The following is a 6000-nucleotide window of genomic DNA, read 5'->3' on the forward strand; positions in this document are numbered from 1 at the left end:
TTCTATAAGGCTGTTGGAACCTGAAAGGGTCAACTCCTTTAAGGAGCTAACCAGCGTATGCGTCTAGTGTTAGTATCATCATTAATGTGTTAGTCTGGAGATTATTTAGGCGGCAGTGCATGCACTCATGTTAAACCCAACATCTCACAAGAGATTATCATGTATCCTATATTATCTACTCATTATCCATGGATATCTAGTTTACCTATGTCTATGTTCTCATCTGGGTAGCCTTTCCCACTTGGTACCATTATCTCAAATAAAATTAATATGAAGGAGCATATTATAAGCATCATTTGTCTCATTTACTTGCTTATTTACTGGGACTCATTTTACATGAATAATGAGATGTAGTCTACCACAAGACATGGTTTATTATCATTGAAACATAAGACATATACATGCAATTGTATGAAACCTATCTTTCCCAAATAACTTTACAGTTCTTTAATTACTACGTTCTCACACTGGGTTAAAATCTGCTTTCAAAGCACAAGATGTTAAAGGCTTTTATACCACCCAGTTTACTACTGGCTGAACAGAGATTGAGGCTAATCTTTTCAGTCAAAAGGTTCCTGCTTCTTGGTGCTGATGTTACCTCTTGAGTTTTAGCACCTCTGATTTAAGTGGCCTCTTTTAACACTGTTCTCCAGGTCATCCCAAATACAGTGGCATACTATTGTTTATTACATCAGCATGGTAACTCACATACAAATTCCTATGTAGTTCAGCAGTTTGATATAGCAAGGTAATTAACAAAACCACTCACCTAAGGGGTGGTAGTAATATAATAGATGAACACTTTTAAAAAATCACAGTGTGCAAGGCTACAGCCCAAGTACTGGGATCAGAATAGATGGATATTTGATGACTGGCTCCTATGTAGTTACTGCAGTTTGATATTGCAAAGTAATTAACAACATTCAGTTCTTGATCCAAGCTTTCTATACCTAACATACACTTCCTTCTTTTTATTGACCAGGGACTCAATATTTCTAGTCACCCAGTGTTCCCAAAACTTCCAAGCTTGCCCTTCAAACTTTTACAGAAGTTCATAAAATCATGAAGGGCATGGATAGGGTGAGTCAAAAAGTGTCGCGCGAGAAAAGCACAGCAGGTCAGGCAGCATTGAGAAGCAGGAGAATCAACATTTCAGGATAAGATGAATAGACAAGGTCTTTTTACCAGGGTAGGGCAATCCAAAACTAGAGGGCACAGGTTTAAGGTGAGAGGGGAAAGATTTAAAAGGGACCTAAGTACCAACATTTTCACACAGAGATTGGTGCGTGTATGGAATGAGCTGCCAGAGGTGGTGATGGAGATTGGTACAATTACAACATTTAAAAAGCATCTGGATGGGTACATGAATAGGAAAGGTTCAGAGGGATATGGGCCAAATGCTGGCAAATGGGACTAGATTAATTTAATCTAGTCCCATTTAAGATCAGCATTGACGAGTTGGACTGAGGGGTTTGTTTCCATGCTGTTCATCTCTGTGACACTACAAATGGAACATACTGTCACTGGATTCTCATTACCTAATTTTTCAAGTCTCCCACATACCAGATGTCTCTTTACCTGTGAACAGCCTCCCCCAGTCAACATTTGAAAGTTCCTGTGTAATAACATCAAAATTGACCTTATTCCAATTTAGAAATTTAACTTTTATATCAGGCTTGGTCTTTTCCATAACTATTTTAAAACTAATAAAATTATGTTAAAAATCACACAACACCAGGTTATAGTCCAACAGGTTTAATTGGAAGCACTAGCTTTCGAAGCGCCGCTCCTTCATCAGATAGTTGTGGGGGACACAATTGCAAGACACAGAATTTGTAGCATGTCTTACAATTGAGTCCTCCACTACCACCCTGATGCAGGAACAGCGCTCCGAAAGCTAGTGCTTCCAATTAAACCTGATGGACTATAACCTGGTGTTGTGTGATTTTTAACTTTGTATACCCCAGTCCAACACCGGCATCTCCACATCATGAATAAAATTGATAACTGGTCCAAAATGCTCCCCTCACCAACACCTCAGTCACTTGTCCTGCATTATTTCCCAAGAGAAAGTCGATTTTTGCTCCTTCTTGCAAAAGTACATCGACATATTAAGTAATTTGGGGGTGGCACTGCTGCCTCACAATGTCAGGGTCCCAGGTTCAATTCCAGCCTCGGGTGACTTTCTGTGTGGAGTTTGCACATTCTCCCCGTGTCTGCGTGGGTTTCCTCCAGGTGCTCCGGTTTCCTCACACAGTCCAAAGATGTGCAGGTCAGGTGTATTGGCCATGCGAAATTGCCCATAGTGTTAGGTACATTAGTCAGAGGGAAATGGGTCTGGGTGGGTTACTCTTTGGAGGGTCATTGTGGATTTGTTGGGCCGAAGGGCCTGTTTCCACACTGTAGGGAATCTCTTGCACTGATATCAATGTAGTTTAATTCATCAGTCTTACCTCATTTTCCACCAAACTCTTGCCCATGTGGTCTTTTTAACTTGCTCCCTTTAATGGTACCAGTCTCTCTTTACTTACTACTGCTTAGGACCCCACCACCACTCCCCCATACCAATTTAAAGTCTCCAGAATAGCACAAGCAAATCTGCCCACTAGGATATTTGTTCCCCTGTTCAGTTGGCTAATGTTGCTTTTAGTGTCCCAAAAGAGCCGTTATTTTCTTTAAAATGGACATTCCCACCATCTACAGTATCTACACAATGCGGATTGGCAAGCTTTAATGAGGACAATCTTGAAAGTGTGAATATGGTTGGCTAAAGTAAACTGGGACATTAGTTTAAAAGATAAGTCAGGAGAGATGCAATGGCAGATATTTAAGACTTGCAAGATATATTCCTGTTGGAAAGAAAAATATAGGGAAGCTTGCACAACCATGGCTAATTAAGGAAATCAAAGATAGGATCAAATTGAAAGAAAAAAACATACAATTCTGTAAGTATTAGCAGAAGCCTGGACAGAGTACAATAAACAGCAAAGAATGACAAAAGATGAATGAGGGATAAACTAGCGTATGAGAGAAAGTTAGAAGTATAAGATGGTAAGCGTTTCTACACATGTTTAAAAAGGAAAAGAGCAAGTGAATGGAGCTGGAGAAGCACAGCAGATAAGACAGCATTGGATGAGCAGGAAAGTGTGTTGGGCTGAGACTCTTCACCAGGACTGGGGAGCACTGAGCATTCCGAACTCCACATCTATTAGCTCTTCCAGCATCTGCAGTCCTTACTGTCTCCAAGTAAAAGTGAGTGTTCTCCTCCAGAGTGGGGAAAATAATAATGGAAAGTAAAATACTGAAATGGTTGGAAACTGTGAGGTCTTTAAAAATGACATCATAAGGATGTTGTGAAACTTGAGAGGGTTCAGAAAAGATTTTCAAGGATGTTGTCAGGGTTGGAGGATTTGAGCCATAGGGAGAGGCTGAATAGGTTGTGGCTGTTTTCCTTGGAGCATCGGAGGCTGAGGGGTGACCTTATAAAGGTTTATAAAATCATGAGAGGCATGCATAGGATAAATAGACAAAGTCTTTTCTCTGGGGTGGGGTGTCCAGAACTAGAGGGCATAGGTTTAGGGTAAGAGGGGAAAAATATAAAACAGACATAAGGGGCAATGTTTTCACACAGAGGGTAGTGGGTTTATGGAATGAGCTGCCAGAGGAAGTGGTGGTGGTTGGTACAATTGCAACATTTAAAAGGCATCTGGATGGGTATATGAATAGGAAGGGTTTGGAGGGATATGAGCCAAGTGCTGGCAGATTAGGTTGGGCTATCTGGTTTCTGTGCTGTACATTTTAATGACTCTATGACAAGTCCTGAAACAGGATGTTTCTATTAGTTCAAAGGTGAATGCTAGTAGGCGTTAGGAATGGTGGATAACGAGAGAAATTGAACCTCTGTTAAGAAAAAGGAGCTTTATATCAGGGAAAGACTGCAAGGGATCAAGTGAATCCCGAGATGAGTATAAGGGCAGTAGGAGTGTACTCAAGAGGGAAATCAGGAGGGCAAAACAGATCAATAAAACCATCTATGTGTGGAACTCAGGAGATGGGTGAGATACTAAGTAAAATATTTCACATCAGCATTTATTGTGAAGCATATGGAAGCTAGACAACTTTGAGAAATAAAATGATATCTTGAAAAGTGTTCATTTTAAAGATAAAGTGAATAGCGAAGGTCTTTTCCCCAGGGCAGGGGAGTACAAAACTAGAGGACAGAAGTTTAATGTGAGAGGGTAAAGATTTAAAAGGGTCCTAAGCAGCAACCTTTTCACACAGAGGGTGGTCCGTGTATGGAATGAGCTGCCAGTGGTAGTAGTGGAGGTTGGTAAAATCACAATATTTGAAAGGCATCTGGATGGGTGCGTGAACAGGAAGGGTTTAGAGGGATATGGACCAAATGCTGACAAATGGGACCAGATTAGTTTAAGATATCTCATCGTCATGGATGAGTTTGACCATGCTGTACAGCTCTATGACTCCATACTGAGTTTGTTTTAATTTTATTCTCTGCATTTCTCTACAAAATATGATACATTTGAAGTAGGAGTGGGCCATTGAACCATCATGCCTGTTATGCCATTCAACATGATTGGGGCTGATCTTATTGATCCACATTTTCCGACTACCCCTTGATAAGTCAATAACTTATCTCCCTCTAGTTGCACCACTCTCTGGAGACACACAACCCTCACAGAAAATTCTTTTCATTTCCACTTTAAATAAGAAACTTTCTATTCTTACTACTTTCCACAATAGAATCCATCCTTTCAACAAGAAGACAGCTCACCTCCATCTCAAAGGCAGCTAGGGAAAGGAAATAAATACTGTCCTAGCTAGTAATGCCCTTGTCCCAGTAGAGAATAAAAAAAATCCACCTCTCAAGTCACTTCGGTATCTTGTATGTTTCAAGATCACTTCTCACTCTTCTAAACTCCAATTCAATTCTATAGGATGTTGGTTAACTTGAAAGGGTTCAGAAAAGATTTACAAGGCTGTTGCCAGGGTTGAAGGACTTGAGCTATAAGGAGAGGCTGAACAGGCTGGGGCTGTTTTCCCTGGAGCGTCAGAGGCTGAGAGGTGATCTTATAGAGGTTTATAAAATCTTGAGGGGCATGGACAGGGTAAATAGACAAGGTCGTTTCCCTGGGGTGGGAGAATCCAGAACTAGAGGGCATAGGTTTAGGGAGAGAAGGGAAAGATTTAAATGGGACCTAAGGGCCAGCTTTTTCATGCATATACCTCTAAATCCACTCACCTGGATGGGGGGAGCCCCAACAGCACTGAAGAAGCTCGACACCATCCAGTACAAAGCAGCCCTTGCTTGACTAGCACTACATCCTCAAACATCCACTCCCTCCACCACCGACGCTCAGTAGCAGCAGCAGCATGTACTATCCACAAGACGCACAGCAGGAATTCACTAAAGATCCTCAGACTGCACCTTCTGAACCCATGACCACTTCCACCTGGAAGGACCAGGGCAGCAGATACATGGGGAACACCAAACCCTGCACGGTCCCCATCCTGAGTTGGGAATATATCGGCCGCTCCTTCAGTGTTGCTGGGTCAGAACCGCGTAACCCCCTCCCTAAAGGCCCTGTGTGGGTGTCCCCGCACCCCCTCCCTAAGGGCCCTGTGTGGGTGTCCCCCTCCCTAAGGTCCCTGTGTGGGTGTCCCCCTCCCTAAGGGCCCTGTGTGGGTGTCCCCGCACCCCCTCCTTAAGGGCCCTGTGTGGGTGTCCCCCTCCCTAAGGTCCCTGTGTGGGTGTCCCCTCCCTAAGGGCCCTGTGTGGGTGTCCCCGCACCCCCTCCTTAAGGGCCCTGTGTGGGTGTCCCCCTCCCTAAGGGCCCTGTGTGGGTGTCCCCGCACCCCCTCCTTAAGGGCCCTGTGTGGGTGTCCCCCTCCCTAAGGGCCCTGTGTGGGTGTCCCCGCACCCCCTCCTTAAGGGCCCTGTGTGGGTGTCCCCCTCCCTAAGGTCCCTGTGTGGGTGTCCCC

This window comes from Chiloscyllium plagiosum, chromosome 48 (assembly GCF_004010195.1).
Source record: "Chiloscyllium plagiosum isolate BGI_BamShark_2017 chromosome 48, ASM401019v2, whole genome shotgun sequence".
In the NCBI taxonomy this organism is placed as follows: Eukaryota; Metazoa; Chordata; class Chondrichthyes; order Orectolobiformes; family Hemiscylliidae; genus Chiloscyllium; species Chiloscyllium plagiosum.